Source organism: Triturus cristatus, chromosome 3_2 (genome assembly GCF_964204655.1).
Source record: "Triturus cristatus chromosome 3_2, aTriCri1.1, whole genome shotgun sequence".
NCBI classification, from domain to species: domain Eukaryota; kingdom Metazoa; phylum Chordata; class Amphibia; order Caudata; family Salamandridae; genus Triturus; species Triturus cristatus.
In genome coordinates, this window is record NC_140584.1 from 925,798,975 (window position 1) to 925,819,147 (window position 20,173).

A 20,173-nucleotide genomic window follows, 5' to 3' on the forward strand; every position below is an offset into this window, starting at 1 on the left:
CTCTTAAATCCTTAACCATTGCTGGTTTACCATCCACTTATTTATATTTTTTCTTACTTTTTGGCTTTTACACGGACGCCCTTTTCTCTTTTCTTTTTCTGAAACTTGATGTAGGTTGGGCAGTAAGTAACTTAACACTCAACAAATATAATATCAATATTGTAATCTTTTTTACTGCCACACTGCCTTGAAAAGTCACCTTATTGACGAAACACGTGTAAGCTGTTTATCATCGAACATTGCTGTATTAATTGAACTTGAAAACGCCATTATCAAAGTGTTTAGTCCTTGTATAAAGAATTTTTTCTTTCTGCGAAAACTGAAATGGAATTCACATGCATTCAGTGGGACTATTTAAACCACTGAAAGAATGACTTTATTCTGTATTTTTGTAACCCGTGAAAAAGAAACTGTTCTTCTAGTAAACCGTATAAATGTATGTTACTAAACATAAAATGATTGGAGTGCTGGGGTATACCCAATTATATTGAAACCCAAGGGCATTGTTCGTTGTATACTCACACGTAAGGTAGTAGGGTGTGTTATTACCCTTAGTGGCACCACTACCCATTACAGTTGGTTTACTTGACCTAGTAGTAATACTTGCCCACCAATTTTATTTGTTTTACGAGGTGCGACGACTTTTCCCACTACTACCCCCTTTGTTTGCTGCATCTACCAACCAGTGTTTGCGAACATAATGAATACTAGCGTGGGTTGGGAGCCAACTGTAGTCACCCTGTTCTGCTCCCAGTAGGCCAGTCTGCGGGTCGTTAATATGCCAGTTGCTATTTATAATCCACAGAATGGGATATTTAGTGCTTATGGTGTACATGTGTAGGTATTTTAGAGCCATTTTCCAGTATTTTATGGCATTCCATAATAACAATGAACCTGTTTGTGATATAGAGGACTCTGGGCATAATAAGGAATGCAGCTTCCCTTGCTGCAGTTGTAAAACTGTATATCCAATCTCAAGTTATGGTCTGCAAATCAATATGATGACCATTGCAGTTGCCCTGCTATACAATAGGCTTTAAAATCTGGGGCACCCATTCCCCCACTAGATGTTGGCAGCTGTAGTTAGACAGGCTTATCCTGCAACATCCCCTCCCGTCCCAGGCTAAATCTATCAATATAGAGTTCATAAGTTTAAATACCGAAGCGGGGACTACCAACTGGAGAGTCACAAAATGGTATAACAATCTTGGTAGCATCACCATTTTATCCAATGCCTGTCGACCTGCAGTAGATAAGCGTAACTTGACCCAAAAAGCTACCTGTGACTTCAAGGAATAAACCGTTCACACCAGGTTCGAGGCATGTGGGCTGCTGAATTCATATCTGTGCATAGATCGCCGCCTAGTGTTGGGTCCGGATGTTTGCACGTTGTTGTCCTGGAAGAGTCTTCGAAGTATCCTTGGATAGGTGACTCCTCCCCTGGACTACAGTGCGCATGGGCATCCTCTCCATCCTCAGATTGTTTTTTTCCGCCATTGGGTTCGGATGTGCTTATCTTGACTCAAGTTAGGAAAACCTTTTTACAGACCAAAAGGCCTTTAGTTCGCGTCGGTACTGTTCCCGATCGGTATCGATAGTATATTGTTAGTTTACTAACTTCCAGAACCAACTTTTTCGCATTTTCCCCGACCATCGACCCTTCATCGACGATGGAATCGAGGACACCTTTCAAGCGGTGTCCGGTATGCAATGCGAAATATCCCTATATCGACGTCCATCCGGTGTGCAACAAATGCCTTTCACCGGATCACGACGAATCTACATGTATGGCCTGTGCCCGATTCCGATCCAAGAAGACTCTTCGGAATCGACGAGCAGCAAGACTCGAAGCGCAGCAAGCGGCACCGGCCCCAGCCAACATCTTCAGCGCCGAAGACGAAGATGTCGAAGACGTGGAGAATCTACCCTCCAGCCCCGCTTCCGAACACGACTCCGTATCGGAAGACGTCGAGGAACAGCTCTTTTCCAGAGATGAAGCCGACACCGAGGTAGGAGACTACAATGAGGCCTTAGGGGCCGAAGAGTAGCTCCGGTGACGAGCCAGGCCTACCCGTACAGACTGAGGATATCCCAGTGAGCCAGTCTATGGACCCGGTCGAGGGATCGCCTTCGGGCCTTACCCAAGACCTATCCCGCAGTTCTTCGGCCCCGCCTTCTGGCCCGGCCTCGGACATTCAGCGGCATCCATTACTACCCAAAAAGGCTGGTTTCCCTTCTTCGAAACCGAAAGCCGCATTGGTTCTCCCGAAACCGAAAGTAACGCTGGTCGGATCGAGGCCCACCACACCTTCGACGCCAGCAAAACCCGTCGGCGCCGACCGCACCAAACGAGATTTCGGTGCCGAGCTTGCAGCAGCCGACGTGGGCGCCGACACACGGAAAAAGAGCTTCGGTGCCACCAAACCTCCTCGGCTACCGGCACCGACACAATCGGCTCCGACCCCAAAGGTCAAACTGCCTGCTGCGTCGCACCCCGCTTCGACAGCACCACCAAAGGCACACATCAAAGACGTCGACGGCCGTTGCCGCCCCTCGACTCGATGACTCGCCGGCACCGAAGAAGTCCACGCCCGCCTCTACGGAAACGGCCGGCACGAAGGACTCGATGGCACTCCAGGTGCGGACCGTTGCTGCGCAACGCACCAAACACAAAGCAGTCCTCCAGGACACGTTAGGCTCCGAGCCGATAAAAGCTCCATCGACCTCTTCGGCACCGACCAATATCACTTTTGGCCTGCCGCCATCCACGGCCCCAAAACTGTTCCAGATCAGAACACGGGTCACCCACACCACGTTTACGCCTGCCGAACGCTCTCCTGCGGAGTCGTCTCCGTCACATGTCATCGACACCGGCAGGATGGTGCTCCACAAAAGGAGAATAACTTCAGAGTCAGCTATGGACTCCTACCGGATCCCGCTTAAGAAAAAGCTGCCGGTGACTTCGGAACCAGTTCTTTCCGAACCTCTCCACTCCTTTTACCAGGATCCACAGTCCTTCTCTCCCACACACTCCGACACTGATGTTTTGGAGGACTACATGGGTGACCACGTCCCCTACCCCTGAGAGATGGACCCTGAAGGCCAACAGGACCCCGACCAAGCTTGGGATGACCCTGTAGACTCGGGTGCACCTATGGATACACAGGACCCGCAACTCTATGGAGCAAAAACATCTCCCACAGAGGACACTGCCGCATTCAACGCCCTAATTGAACGTGCTGCGGCCAATCATGGGGTGCAACTCTTCTCTGACACCGTGGAGGACGACTTTCTCATTGACACTTTCGCATCCTCAAAGGAATATAAAAACTCTACCCATGTTAAAGGGTGTCCTCAAACCAGCAAAGGACATCTTCAAAGAACCCACCAGGGCAAGAGTAATAAACCCCAGAATCGACAAAAAATACAGGTCGGCGCCTGGGGACCCTACCTACATTAGAGGCCAGTTACCTCTAGATTCCATTGTAGTTGCGAATACTCGCAAACGGGCACACTCGCAAACAACAGGTGATGCTCCTCCCCCGGACAAAGAGTGTAAGGTGCTAGAGACCTCCGGCAAACGGGTTGCGGCCCTGGCAGCTAATATATGGCGCATTGCCAATACTCAGGCGCTCCTCGCCCGCTACGATCGAGCACACTACGACACACTAGAACAATTACTCCAACATCTCCCTGACCAATTCAAAGAAGGTGCAGAGATCCTCATCAGGGAGGGACAACTCCTCACAAACGCATCCATCAAGTGTGCACTGGATGCCGCAGATACAGCTGCCAGAGCCATAAACACTAGCGTCATGTTGCGATGACACGCCTGGTTGCGAATCTCCGGATTCAAACCTGAGGTGCAAAATAACATCCTCAACCAGCCGGTCAACCCCGACTAGTTATTCGGGCCGGAGGTTGACACCACCCTAGAGAAAATAAAAAAGGACACGGACACTGCAAAGTCCATGGGGGCTCTTCAAACGCAGTCCTTTCGGAGCGGCTCCTTTCGTCGCCCCGGAAATAGAGGAGCAGGTAGAGGACAGGGGTCACAGCAAACCTACAACAAAGGCAACACACAAAGCACCTACGATAAAAACACCCGGGGTGGTTATCGTGGCTCAAGCACAAAGGGCAGAGGACGCGGTTACGGCAACACCAGGTCCTCCCCCAAGAACAAACGGTGACGCCCTCTCCCTTCCTCCCGACCACCTAACACCTGTCGGGGGAAGGCTACAAAGGTTCCTGTCCACGTGGACCTCCATCACCACGGACAGGTGGGTCAAAGACATTATCAAATACGGTTACTGCCTAGAATTAACCTCAACTCCACCCACAATACCTCCAAAACACCGTCCTATGTCCTCCGAGCACTTAACGCTCTTACAGCAGGAGGTGCTAAGCATGCTACTAAAAGGCGCAATAGAGGTCGTACCCGTCCACGAGCAGGGTACGGGGGTGTACTCCCTGTACTTTTTAATACCAAAAAAGGACGGGTCACTCAGACCTATATTAGACCTGAGACCCCTCAACCGCTACATTCTCTCCGAGCATTTTCACATGCTCACTTTACAGCAAGTCCTCCCGCTGCTCAAACAGGGAGACTTCCTGGCCACACTGGACCTCAAGGATGCGTATTTCCACATACCCATTCACCCCTCACACAAAAAATACCTCAGGTTCACTGTTCAGGGGCAGCACTACCAATTCAAAGTCCTTCCCTTCGGCGTGACAACAGCACCCAGAGTTTTCACAAAGTGCCTAGCTACTGTGGCGGCACATCTACGGAGGCAGCACATACACGTCTACCCTTACCTGGACGACTGGCTCGTTCAAGCAAAGTCGGCCCAGCAATGTGCCAGCCACATGTCCCGCACCATTCACCTCCTTCACAGTCTGGGATTCTCACTAAATTACCCAAAATCCCATCTCCAGCCCGCACACGTACAACAGTACCTAGGTGCGACTATAGACACTCTGGCGGCCACAGCTCAGCCAAATTTAGTGAGGATCAACAGCATGCAAATGCTGATTTCCAAGTTCAAACCCCAACACTCCCTTCCTGCGCGAGTGTTCATGCAGTTGATAGGCATGATGGCCTCCTGCATTTTCATAGTCCCGCACGCGAGACTACATATGCGCCCGCTTCAGGAGTGCTTGGCACGTCAATGGAATCGGGCTCACGGGCAATTAAAAGACCTAGTGTTGGTGAGCGGTCGGGCATACAACTCTCTGCATTGGTGGAATCCACAAAACCTTTGCAAGGGCCGACCGTTCCAAGAGCCTGTTCCACAAATAATACTGACAGCGGACGCGTCTCTCCAGGGATGGGGAGCTCATGTACTCCATTACACAGTGCAGGGACTATGGACAACACAACAAAAGAAGATGCACATCAACCTTCTAGAACTGATGGCAATCTTCCTGGCTATGAAAGCATTCAAAGTACACTTGTGCAACAAAGTCGTGTTGATCCGGACGGACAACATGACCGCCATGTACTACATACAGAAGCAGGGAGGAACACACTCTCCACAGTTCTCATCTGGCTCAGAGCATGTGGAAGTGGGCCATTCAGAGGAACATGTTCCTCATGGCAGAACACCTCCCCGGCAAGGACAACCAGATAGCGGATCTGCTCAGCAGACACAGCCACCAGATGCACGAGTGGGAGTTACACCCATCAGTACTCCAACCGTACTTCCAGCAGTGGGGTCATCCAGAGATAGACCTATTCGCCACAAGCGAAAACGCAAAATGCCAAAGCTTTGCCGCCAGGTTCCCACATCCGCAGTCGCAGGGCAATGCGATATGGATGAACTGGTCCGGCAGATTTGCGTACGCTTTTCCCCCAGCACCACTGATACCGCTGGTGACACGCAAACTCAGACAACACTCACTGACACTCGTCCTGGTTGCTCCAACGTGGGCACGCCAGCCGTGGTACACCACCTTTCTCGAACTTTCCGTGGTGCCGCATCAAAGGCTGCGGATCAAACCCGCGCATTTGACGCAGAACCATGGAGAGATTCAGCACCCAGATCCGCAACAGCTGAACCTGGCGATCTGGCTCCTGAAGTCCTAGAGTTTGGCTACTTAAACCTGCCACCTGACTGTATGGACATCATTAAGGAGGCCAGGAGACCCACTACCAGAGCTTGCTATGCAGCCAAATGGAAAAGGTTCGTCATTTATTGTACTAATAATGACATTAACCCGCTAGACGCATCCATACAAAACATAATTTGTTACCTCTTACACCTATACCGATGCAATCTGGCGTACACCTCTATACGTGTCCATTTGACCGCAATATCAGCCTATCTGCAGACTAGGCAGCACCTCTCTCTATTCAGAGTGCCTGCCATCAAAGCATTCTTGGAGGGACTCAAATGAGTCATTCCACCAAGCCACCCACCGGCTCCAATGTGGAACCTCAACTTGGTCCTCACACGCCTGATGGGTCCACCCTTTGAACCTCTACACTCATGCGAGCTTCAATTTCTTACCTGGAAAGTAGCTTTCCTAGTAGCGATCACTTCTTTAAGAAGAGTTAGTGAACTCCAGGCACTAACCGTTCAAGAGCCATTTATACAGGTTCACGCCAACAGGGTCGTACTACGTACCAACCCCAAATTCATGCCCAAGGTGGTATCGCAGTTCCACATGAATCAGACTATTGAACTGCCTGTTTTCTTTCAAAACCCACAAACTGTCGCAGAAAGAGCACTCCATACAATAGACGTGAAGAGAGCCCTCATGTATTATATCGACAGGACTAAGATCTTTAGGAAGACAAAACAACTTTTCGTTGCCTTTGCGCCACACCACAAAGGTAACGCTATCTCCAAAGCAGGTATAGCCAGATGGATTGTTAAATGTATTCAAATTTGCTATCAAAAGGCTAAACGCACATTAACGATTCCCCCACGAGCCCACTCAACACGTAAGTTAGGGGCCTCCATGGCTTTCCTAGGAAACATTCCCCTGCATGATATATGTAGAGCAGCCACCTGGTCCACTACACATACATTTACCAAACACTATTGTGTAGATGTGCAATCAAAACAGCAGGCAGCTGTAGGACAGGCTGTTCTCAAAACTCTTTTTCAAACCGCTGCAGCTGGCACTGGTAGCCGCCGCTAATAGAGGGTACTGCTATATATTCTATGCACAGATAAGAATTCAGCAGCCCACATGCCTCGAACTGAATATGCTACTTACCAGTATGCATCTGTTCTTGGCATGTAGGGCTGCTGACATTCATATTGCCCTCCCTCCTCCCCGGCGCCTGTAGCAGCTGCAGCTCTCAGAATTACTGTAAGCATGGTCATCACTTTCTGTATCTACTCCATCACTGCCACAATGGCGAAAAACAATCTGAGGATGGAGAGGATGCCCATGCGCACTGTAGTCCAGGGGAGGAGTCACCTATCCAAGGATACTTCGAAGACTCTTCCAGGACAACAACGTGCAAACATCCGGACCCAACACTAGGCGGCGATCTATGCACAGATATGAATGTCAGCAGCCCTACATGCCAAGAACAGATGCATACTGGTAAGTAGCATATTCAATTTCCTTCTAGGATATTTCCTTACATATTTGGATACCTAATAACAGAAAGAATTGGGTTCCGTTTTCAGTTGTAGTTCACCCAACTGGAGGGTAGGCTCTTTATAAGTGCCACAGAAGGATTACCTGCATGACTTAGTGGCATTTATTTGGAGGCCTGACAAAGAACCAAACCTTGTGAGCAACTCGGCCAGTTTAACCACATTAATTTGTGTATCCCTAAGGTAAAATAGCATATCAGCATACAAGGACTCCAAGTGAACAACCCATCCCACTGGGATCCCAACAGACTGCATAGTATGGCGAAGGCGCTGGGCAAGTGACTCCATTGTTAATACAACAAGCATTTGCAATGCAATAGGTTTCGCATTTACGGGAGTTTGAGCTATTGGCATTGTAAATGACAATGCCTTTTATTTATGTTTTGGTTTTTAAAACATAAAATAAAAGGCATTGTCATTTACAATGCCAATAGCTTCCTCGCGTAAATGCGAGACCTGTTGTATTTTCAATGCTTGTTAGATGAGCTTCAAAGACTTTTGAATGGAAGCATTAAAAGAAAACCTCTCATAACTGTACCAACAAATGGGTCCTTTTTCTCACCAGGCACATGGCATGCATGATTAGAAGCTGTGTAGAAATAGCGCTTCGCGGTACTGTGGTAAACACTAATGTACTGGAATCTTTATTTGAATCCCTTTCGGAGCAGTCAGTAAAAGTGGCAAATATAATTGAAAAATTGAGCAGTTAGCATGCTCCTTTTTGGTTTGACTTTTCCAAAATTATCCTACATAAAATCCTACTGAGCAATGTGCTGGGGGTTACTCACTTGGTGCACATGGGGTCTAAGTTTATACTTTTTGACAGGGCTGTTTTAAATTACCAGTCCGGCCCTGGACGTGTTCCAGAGTCGAGTCAATGACAAAGAAGTGGTCCAAATGCTACGTTCAGAAGGGGGAGGGTGTGGCTTAACGACCAGTGCAGCCGACTTGGGCGCTGAGAGATCCAGGTTTAAGTCTTGTCGTGTGCTCAACATCCTGTGATTCTGGGCAAATCACTTCCCCCTGCCTACGGACAGCGCCTACAGACCCTCACCAAGTATTATATTATAGTATAATTATTAAGAAGAGAAAGAGGCAGCCAAAAGAGGAGGATCAAATGTCCAAGCAAAATGGAAAAAGTGGCCTAGAAGGAGACTAGATAGGGGGAGAGGGGGTGGGGGTGATGAATGCTGATGAAACACAACTAGTAGAAATGGACAAAGTATGGGGGAACTATATGCAGCCGTTCCAGGCGTTCTGAATTTCCGGTACCGACGGGAATCTCTGTACGCAATTAAGAGTTTGCAGACCAAGAATTACTTGGCATAATTCTGCATGGAAAGCTGCATGTTTAAAGCTACAGATCACATTTTTAATGAAACTGCACTACAGCAACAGCACTGGCCCTGATATAATATTAATGGCCGCCGAGCAGCACTGTAGCAGCAGAAAGCCTTTTAGGCTCTAATGCAACACGCAGCAAAATTAATTATTTGCAGGGAAAGGATCCCATACCGCCGGCAGCCTCCAAGGGATCAGTGAGAGCCGGACTGCGGAGGCGCTCATTAGCGACCCTCAAATGTCAGACACTGGGAGGCCTGACAGGGAAGGAGACATAGCGACACAGAGATCTGGAAGGGAGGGGGCGCGAGGAAGACCGGGACAGCGAGGTACAATGATGGAAGAGGTGGCGACGGAGCGGGCACAAAGAAGGGAGAGGGCGCAAGGTAGACGGGGACCACAGGTTAGAGATAGGAAATGATGGAAGGCTCGTGAGAGAGAGCAGGATAGAATGGGGAGAGCGGGAGAGACAAAGAGCAGAAAATTCAGACATAAGCGAAGAGAGAGAGAGAGCAGTAAATACAGACATAAGCGAAGAGAGAGAGAGCAGTAAATACAGACATAAGCGAAAGGGAATGGGGTCGTAAGAGAGACCGAGGCCTAGGAAAAGGAGGGGAGCCAGGTAGAGAACAAATGCGTATTATGAAGAAAACAAGACAAGCCCGGCTTCTAAAGTGCTCCGGACGCGAGCGAGCGCCTGCCGCGTGAAAGTGAAAGCAAATTTGTCACGGCGAGACGCGGCAGAGCGTGGCGCGCGCGCTTGGCGGGGGCGCGCATTCCAGGCGGGGGAGCGGACCCTTTGAAGTATGATGCCGAGGGCGCCAGTGGGCTGAAGCGCTTCCCCAAACGGATTGCATGGCGGCACGATGCACGTGATTGTGCGCGTGCTCGCCATGCAATCCACTTTTGGGAGCACTTTGAAATGCCCCTCTTACTAGAGTCTCGCATAGAGATTGCGTAAACGCAATAGGTAGGCGAGACCTAAAAAGGAGCGGGGATAGGGGACATCCCTGACTGGCTCCACAAGATATTTGATAAGGTTAGGAGATATATTGACCTGTTTTGGCTCTGGCCGTGGGAAAAGTGTATAATAGTTTCACCCATTTAACAATATTCTGGAGGAATCCCTTAGTGCTGCAATCATGTAGTCCCACCCCAGAGTATCAAAGGCTTGCCAGATGTCTAACAAGAGGCAGCCAGCAGAGTGGTATAAATCACGGGCCACATCCATTAACCCAAATAGTCGACGTATATTGAACAAAGTATTACGGTGAGGTATAAAACCACATTGATCTGTATGGATCATCCTGGAAGGAGGCATCGGGCTGGGACTTTGCTGACTATCTTGTACTCGGTATTGAGAATCGATAATGAGTTATACAAGGATAATTCAATGAGTGGCTTATCTGGCTAAAGTGATGAAGTCACCAACGCTTACCTACCGGTGTGGGGGCAATGAGCCCTCTTTGAGGGACGCACCATGGAGCGGTTCCAACTGTGGTGCCAAATGTGTTACAAAGGTAGAGTAAATTTCTATGGGGAGACATCCGATCCCGGCATTTTGTTGTGTGCCAGTTCTTTAATGACTCCCTGTATCTCCTGTCTTATTGGGGCCGCAAGGTCTTTCACTTCAGAGTCTGGGTCAGTTGGTCAGGATACTGCAGCCAGGAAGTCAGTCAGCGCCTCCGGGGTAGTGGGCACTGGTGCCAAGTAGAGCTCTGCATATTAATTACAGATTGTCGTGTTAATCTCTGCCTGTGTAGTCCTCAATCCATGATTGGGAGTAGCAAGGGATAAAATAGGTGTGGGAGAAGATGAACCAATTAATTGAGCTAGTATGGTGCCTAACCTGCCCGCTTCAAGGTTGTGTCCGTTGTATATAAGATCTCAGATCAATTAGTCGCAATCGTTCCATGAGTTCTGTATATTGAATTCTGGCCTCACGCAGCTCTGCTGCTTTCGTTGCAATATCTTGGGCTGCTACCTCTGGAGGGCGCAGTTTATCTCCCTGCACGTGCAGCCCCGGTATGGGCGACAAACCAGTGGCCGATTAGGTCCTCACACTGGGTATCACTGACCTTTAATTGTGAGCCACAGCACTCCGGGTGCCTACGCAACCATAGAGTGGATAATTCTTTGAAATAATTTCAGTAGTATTATCCAGGGGCTTATCCACCTCAGCGTGTAGCAACTATGATCAAGGGGGGGCAATCTGGGTAGACTGTATCAGTAGACCGGTGGTGACCCCGGCAGAGTCAGGCAGGTGATTGCTCTCAAGTATGCCACGGTAGTGTGTAATTGCAGTTGCGGGACCGTAGATTGCCCAGCCCTGCGCAGTCTGTGATTGTTGTGCTACCCAGTTGTGGGCCCCAGAAACACAAGGAGTAGCCCCTTATCGTCTCTAGTGCTCAACAGTGTGCCAGGTTAGTGGAGCGGTAGAAGGAACCTCCCTCTAGTCCGTGCCCCTGTTCACAAGCCCACCGCAAACGCGACTCTTGTGGTTGGGCCCCTCAGCTGCAAGCTACAACAGTTTGGTGCATCGCTGTAAGGCCGGGCCGCAGAAAGACCATTCTGGACATAGGCACACGGCCAACCCTACTGTGGTCTCCGCTGGGGGTGGCCAGTGATTTCACGAGATTCGGCAGCCAAGCACCGTTCACAATCTCATGCAGCAGCCCGCTTCGCCGCAGGGGGTAACGGCGCCTAGGCTGCTCATCACCAGGTAATTGGCTGGCGTCGCACCCCGGGGGCCAGAGTCCAAAGAGCAATGTGCGCTGTTACCTTTCAAAGGGACAGGATAGCGGAGGGGCAAGAGGATCCTCTCCCGGGTCCGTGCTAATGCCTGTAGGCCCCCAGCTGTCTTCCGGCTATGCGGCTGGGACCGTCGATTCCAACTGTCCAGCGCTGCGACTTGAGCCCGGGCCGCAATCTGAGTACTCCGGCTAGAGACACTCGATCGGGTAGCTTTCGGTCTACACCTTGGGTCCCAGCACCGACCGTGACTCCACCAGCCAAATGCCAGCCACCGCTCATTGCAGCAGCCTTTCTCTCTGATGCGGGAGTCCCAACACCCAGGCTCTCCATCAGCGGGTGCAGTCTGGCTCAGTACTGAGTCCTCGCCATATACTGTCTTTATCCCGGGTAGGCACCCCGGGGCGCCACGGCGTCCCTTACTCACAGGATTACAGGGATGTTAATCAGGATTTTATTCCTGGTAGAATGCCGCTTATGCGACAGCCATCTTGGGCTGTTCGCCACGTCCCCCCTTTTAAAATTATAGTTAACCTGTTTTCTAATGTTTATTTAGCTCCTCGATTTGAATAAACACATTTGATTGTGTTGAGATTTAATCATACAGTGTTACAGACCTCCTCAGAATAAACATCACAAAGAGCTATTAAAAAAACAAATAGTGGTTATCTGTACAACTCTGAATCTAGGGTTACCAAAGACTATTGTGTAATTCAGAGAGCATTTTGCGAAAAAGGGTTCTTTCTTGGCTTATATTTGGAAGCAGAAATAGAGAGAAATTCAGCTGATAGTAGCAAATGTCCTGATATTCTGAATTTCCATGATGCAACAGATCTCAAAACGCAGCGTGAAGATATCAAGTGTTTGCCATGAATATTTACCTAGTTTGGAAATGTGGGTAGCTGACTATTTGGTCTTGAGCTTTGCTGCCATCAAATAAAATCTTACAAACCCTGACATATTTCATAAGTTGACACTGGAGTCCAGGGTTGTGTTATTTGCATGGCTCACACTGTGTTTTCTTGCCTAGAACGCTGTGCAAACCACAAACATAGGCTAAAATACTACATTTTCCTCACATTTCTGTGAGGGGAAAATATCAATCTGTGTGGATCCACAAAATTCCTACCATTCAGAATTCCCTCACTTGTAATAATAAAAATGGTAATACTGGAAGAAAAAGAAGGCTAAGTTTTAATTTAGGATGAAAAATATTGTATTTTACTACTTTCTTTGAGACCTGCCCCGAGGATTTTTCCAAATTCGATGGAACAATTTGAAAGGCAGCAGAGCAAGTCAAGTAATGGGTCCTGGAAGGGTTATGCTAACTATGAATGTCTGCTCCACTTCAGTCAGTTTTCCAGAACTTCACTTTTCCGTGGTACATAGTGAAGCAAGTTGGAAAACACAGGCCTGGAAGAGATGGGCTCTGGGGATAGTAATAACTCTTCTGTAACTCTCCTTGACGAGTGCAAACTCTTTATCCTCTATAAAACAAAAAATGGTTCCCTAGAATGAAGCCATAAGCCCTATGCTCCCTTGGTCTCAGAAATTGTCTTGACTTACTAAAATATACATATGGTTCTAATTGTGTGTTGTACATTGTTTGTCCTTGCATTGACATTCGGTATGTAGGTGCTTAAAAAGGCGGCACAGTGATCGTGAATAGTGACAAGGTGAATAAAGTTACACTAATGTGATTTACAAGCGAAATAGGACCACACAGTGGAGTTTACAATTTATAAAAGGACTCGAAATGACAGTACAAAGAGTGGACTCAGGCGTTGCAGGGAACAAGGGAGATAGCAATTAGGGTTAGATTCAGGCTGATTCAATTAAGGATCCTCCATTGCTCCTATTCTTCCCAAACTCTACTTTTTAGAATCTGGGAAAACATCAACACCACTATGCCTATGGAACTGTGGCCAAGAAGCCACTTCCTTTCATATACTATGGGACGACCCATTCATCCAAACCTTCTGGTGCCAAATCACTGCAAAACTAACCAGAGTCCTATCCTGAACAGTTCAAGTGAACCCAAAATTACTGAATATTTCAGGAGACGAACTCCGACCAAAGTAACACCAGATATGGGTTACTCTAGCCCTGGGGGTAGCCAAAAGAAATATAGCTGGGACATGGGGCACGTCAGATCCCCCCCAAATATAAGACTTTGAAAGACGGAACTAGATTGGTGGCAGAACAAGTGATATACAAAGGGCGAGGAAAAGTGTGGGGACCGTGAAAGTCCTACAGGGGTAGTTGAAGCCCTTGTACGGGGTACAAACACTTACGGTGACCAAGGCAACATTGTATTAGGAACTGGTGAAGAGATATTCGAAATGCAAACTGCTTACAGACTGCCACAAACGATATTCCGTTCAGGGCTTTGTGTTATTGAGACTGAGAACTACGTATCTATGCTTTTACTATCTAAATCAAATGATGCAAATGCTAAATAAAAGTTCTAAAAAATAAAATAAAGAACAATTTTTAAGCACTTCAATGAATGCCAGTCAACAGATAAATGAGTCTAAGTTTCAGCCCCTAGAATTTATTTTACTGGGTCTTCATCAGGACCAAGTTTGTAGCAACCGTATAATGGGTTAACCGGAAAGGAACACTAGTCATTGGGCCCCCAAAGGCAGGACACTGGTATTGATCTGCCGAATGGATAGACAACAAAACCTCACTCAACATTAGAGCACCGTAAGTAGATTGGTGTTTACCAACAGCCCATATTCGGGCAGAAACACAGGGCTCTGATTGTATAGAGACCCTACATCAGTGATATTGATTACTTTTTTCTCTGTGGAAGGAATGTGGTCAGCTAAGCGCCTCTCCTGCAGCCTTACAAAGTTAAATAAAGGAAACACTATTGCTTCTACAGCAGTAAGACTATCAATAAAGCCAACTGAAAGTCCAGGAATAAAATCAGTCTTCCTAAGGAAGTCTGACGATAGACAACATGTGTACATGTTGTAATCCTGCATACAGTTAGGCGTGTGCTTTTCTGTGAGCTGACCTCTCTGCTCTCATCCTGAGTACACACCCTTATTGCCTATCTGAGAATTTGATAGCTAGCAGTCCGTTGCAATGCAGTGCACTTCTCTGGCCTTTTGGAACCTTTTTACAAACAGGCTCTTGGTGGAATCCTTTGCTGTAACTTCTAATTGTATTGCAGTCACAGTGCCCGCATTGTACAGTTTGCTGAATATCTGGGCCCCTACACAGCAGTTGTCCACTTGAATGTTATAACTTTTATGAAGAAGTGATTATGCATACCCTGTACAATATTTTCATTAATACGTGCTGTGAAAAAGCATTCTGCAGGATTCATACTGAAGTCCTTCCAATACATAACTCTCAAGCTGTATATAGAACCACAGGTACTCTCGCACATCATATGCAGCTTGTTGCTGTAGCATGCTGTTTTGCTTCGTACATACTACTTGAAAAGCAGCCACCCTTTGTACATGATCAGTGACTTGTGGACTGCTGTGTTCTTCACAGGATAATAAATCTCTGGAAACTTGGCAGATAAGTGTTCCACGACACTACGGATTTTTATCAAATTGTTTGGTCTTGTAAAGTCCTGGGCAGTGCAGCATAGTTGTGATTTGAAATTTATAAATAGAAGAATCAAAAACCGATTTCTGCTCATGGTTTATTTGAAGCTGGGTGTTGCCCAAACTCTGCAAGTAGAGCAGCAAGTATGCACAGTTGATTTGTGCAGTTTTCCCATGGGAAGTTTCATCTCCTCAAGTGAAGTGGGAGTCATGCCCCCTCAAACTGTTTGCCACACAGCAATATCAAGGAATTAAAATTTCACACAAAAACATTGTCCATGATCACCACATTTGCAGTTTTGACTTTATATCTCCTGTAATAGTGGACATTTGCATCTGGATATGCATATGGCGCCTCTCCCTGTGTATCATGAGGTGCTTGCCTGCACTCCCAATTGGGTTACATGGCCACTGTCTTTCAGCAGCATGGATTGTGCTTGTAAAGAGTCATCTCAACTGCCATGGCCATATTCTTTGGATTCAATGGAATGCAAGTCATCTGATGGAAGTCAACCAACTGAAATATCACTTACAGATTCTGTTCCATTAACCTCTGCCTCTGATGCAAACTCAGTAGCACAACCTGTCTCAAAACTCTACTCCATTATTTTGTCATGGCCTCGGTTACAGTCATCTACAATGATGCTATCTCTGTTAACCATCTAAAACAGTCTTCCTCAATTACTGAACCCCCAGCTAGAATGCAATGCAGAGGTACTGCACTGAGAATGTTGTGCATGATAACAGCTGAAAGTGAACGTGTAATGCAATGCTGTGCAAATGCTAGTGCAGCACAAAAGCAACAGATGGGCAAGAACAGTTTAATCAATAAAGGAACCGGACTTCCGTGTACCCCCACTGATATACTAGTAGAAGCCAGTGACCCCTGCCTAAACAATTTCTAGGATCGAGCCTAAAAAAATACACAAATCTACATACGTCAAACAAATGCACATTATTTTAAACAAATGTTCATGAAAATCTAAATTAGAATTTTAATGAAGCTTTTCAGAATTTAGCTTCATTTATGAATGACAAAGCTATATGCTATGCTCCACCGTATCGCTTTGTATTTTTTGCCTTTAATGCATTCTCTCAAAGCACACTAGTACTTCCACTTATCATTCATATAACTGTTTGACATATTTGTGCTGTTCCCGCAAATCAAGCGAAGGATATCAACTTAATTTTTAGCCTTCCGTTTCAAATTACTTCCCAGTTACTGAATATTTAAAAAATTTAAATTTGGTTTTATGTAAATGGACTATTTTCAATCCAAGGCTTGCTTTGGCGCTGATGGTGCCATGTGCAGCAGTCTTTGTTAACCTCACAAGGGCCTTCTTTTACATGAATTTCCTCACTACCACCCTCCAACAATGCCCATCATCTCTTCCTAACCCCTCTTATATATTTAAGGATTTTCTTTTTTTTATTAGCGCTACTCATCGTCATATAGAGTGTTGGAGCGCTTCACATCAATCACACATTATACAAAGACTATGATTCATACAAGTGTGTAAAATCAATGTATGGTGAACTAGTGCTACAGGGTGAATGAGTTGCATACCATGCATACTGTTAGGGATTGAATTGTTGTAGTTTCTTGTTTTAATAAATTATTACTACACAAAGGCACCCTTTTTAGCAACCTATGAATTAGAAAAAAGACTGGGGGGGGGACCAAGTTTATAAAGGATCCCTTGATGTTTTGTGTGAAGCTGTTCCATGCTGCTTACTGTGGTATCCTGGAGATTGTATTTTATGCAAGTAATAAAGGGATCTCTATGACAAAATCATTAACTGACTGTGATCTACATGAAATACAAATCTGTGATCTGCATGTTAAACATTGTGCTTTGAAGCGCACACATTTATCCTCTTTTGTGATTAATCTAAACTTCCTCTAGACTAGACAAAACTCTTACCTCTCAAGCAAGTAGATTAATCGCCACATTCACATGACATTTTTATCATCACCTGGTAATTGCAAATCGCAGGAAGAACAACTGTGGAGCATATGCCTTCAACCCAGTGCCCCTGGGCTTAGGGTCAAGTGTGGCTGCTAAGGGCACACAACTATGAAGTTGGCACTAATATTTAATGTTCTGGACAGTTGCTGACCCGCAGAGGAGGAGCCATGGTCCATACACCACAGGTTAAGGATCACTACTTATCAAGTATTAGGGGTGTCTTTCATAGATTCACATGCCTGAATCATTCCCCGTCGTCGAGACGGGAGCCTCCGGTACATAAAAAAGTAATGTCCTATAGACATACATAGAGAAAAATAGGCCTAAGGGCCTCCCCTTAGTAGCCTATCCTAGTCCTTATGTAAAAAGGACCAAACTCTTAGAGCCAGCCAATCAGCTGTTGCCTCCCTCTAGAACCTTCCTGACAGGAGCCTCAGTCCCTCAGATTTTCTACCGCACGTTGTGCTAGGGAGTCTCCAGCCTGAGTTCTCCTCAGGATTTCTTTCAAACCAGATTGTTCACTTTTTAAGTGACTTACTTCTTCAAGGACTTGAACGCAGACCACTTCAGGCCACTTATTACTGCAGTGAGTGTTTATTTCTTCTAAAACTCCTGGCATGTCTGAGTCCCAGAAGAAAGCCCTTTTCAGGGCCTGCTCTTCATGTGGGAAGAAGAGGCTACATGTGGACGACAAGCATGACCTCTGCCTATATTGCCTTTATCCTGACCACGTGCCTAAGGACTGTAAAATATGTAGGTCTTTCCCTCACAAGACCTTGAGAGACAGAGAGGGTCGTCTGCTTATCTGGCTGGACAGGCTTAAGGACAGGGAGAGTGTGGTATCCTCAGAGGGAAGCTTTTCCAGAACCTCTGAAGTCTCCCTGAAGAGGCCGAGAGTGACGTCTCCTGGCCCCTCAGACGCTCCTCCTATGAAGACACACAAGAAGTCTTCAGAGGCAAGATCTTCAAAATCTTCAGTGTCTGACAAGGACTCTCTGACTTTTAAGAAGCCTACCCTGTCGGCCAGCAAAATTGCGACACCTTCCTCAGCGCAAAAAAGGGTTGGGGCACCAGGTCATGTCTCCACAGCAACGACAACTGTGTCAACAACGACAGCGTCGTCAGTCTTCTCGTCGACGACGGCCACCCCTTCATCGTCGTCAGCAGGTACACCTATTTCGTCTGTTATACTGCTAAAACCATCGTCGACGTCTAAGACATCGACGACGAAGATTGTCCCGTCGACGACATCGTCGATGAGGAGCCCCCCGTCGACGGAAGACGTCGACGTCGAGGGCGTCGACGACTAGGGCGTCGACGACGAGGGCGTCGACGACTAGGAAAACCATCGTCGACGGGGACACCGTCGACGACGAGGGCGTCGACGACGAGGAAAACATCGTCGACGGGGACCCCGTCGACGAAGGCCATGCCGTCGACGACTGTATCGTCGACGGGAACGTCGTCGTCGTCCATGGGTATTTCTGAGCCATGGAAGAAATCCGAACTAGTAGGAATGTCGTCTATGGCCCTACCACCGTTAACAGCACGGAAGACTGCAGGGGATCCTGTACAGGGTTCTGGATCTGGCAAACTGACCAGAACAGATTACACCGGAAATAACGTCTCCAAGTAAGGTGCAAACCAATTTGCCTATGGAGATTCTTCAGAGTGAGGAGTCGGAAGAAGAACTCTTTGATCAGGCTACTTCCCCTTCTGAGCTGCACGTCAAATGTCAGAGCACGGACGAAGAACAGGAGGAGATGAGCGGCCAGGAACGCCCCGTCCGGGAATAGGTTCGCACGGAGGTCACCCCGATGGTATGCCTTCCCCTGTCGATTGTTAATGACCTCAAATACCTTATCCGGGACTACAAGCAGCGTTTCCCGGAATCGCCAGCACTGGACACAGGGGGCCCGGTGCCTACTACAAATCCACAAACGACAGCCCCAAAGCAAACACGACCAGCTACTCAGGTCTGCCACGAGAAACTGCCACCTCAGGTGATAGTCATCGGATGAGGAGGCTGAGGAGATGGAAGAGGGGGAGGTCCAGGAAGACCAGACGGACCAGGATGAGGAGGAGGAGTATGTGGCATCCTCCCCAGCTTCCCCACAGCCGCGCCAAGCTGATTCACCGCCAGTGGATATTGGCGGTTTTCATAAGATAGTTGAACGAGCAGCGACGCGGTTTCATATGGTCATGGAATCGACGGAGACTGAGTGCTTCTTGCTTGACTTCAAGGAGCAGACGAAGAAGACGACGAAGTCAATCCCAATTATTGACTTTCTCTGGGACCAGGGAAAGAAACTTATGCTGACACCGGCCTCCGTACCTGCGGTTGTTCCACGCCTGGATAAAAAGTACAAGGCTCCATCCACGGCGCCAGCTTGCCTTAATGGACACCCGAAACCGGATTCGGTCGTGACCCAGGCGGCCCAGAAGAATTCTCGTAACCCTTCCTCTCCTCTGTCAGCCCCACCAGACAAGGAGGGCAGAAAGTTGGACACAATTGGCCAAAGGTTTTCGACCACTTCGGCAATGACCATCAAGGTGGCCAACTCCATAGCCCTGTTAGGGCGTTATAACCGCCAACTTTGGGAGGATATAGCCCCATATTTAGCGGAGCTGCCAAGCGCAGTTCAGGAGGAGGTCAAGGCACTACTTTCTGAGGGCCAAACCTCGGCGGCCGAGATCATTGATTGTGCCATAGATGTGGCCATGACAGGCTTTCGTCAACTGGCTGGGGCTGCAGTCCTGCGCCATCAGGGATGGCTGAAGGCAACATCGTTCAGGCAGGAAGTGCAGACGAAGGTGCTGGACATGCCCTTCGACGGACAACATCTTTTCGGAGATAAAATTGACGAGGCGCTCCAAGCTATCAAGAAGGACACTGATACGGCTAGAGCGCTTGGAACCTTGC

The 20,173-nt window shown here is 47.6% G+C and overlaps 1 protein-coding gene across 2 annotated transcripts in view; it reads left to right on the top strand.

Annotated features, from left to right (window-relative positions):
* Positions 1 to 20,173, top strand: part of CLTC (clathrin heavy chain) — an 853,725-nt gene that overhangs the window by 167,632 nt on the left and 665,920 nt on the right. The gene's annotated exons all lie outside the window — the stretch shown is intronic.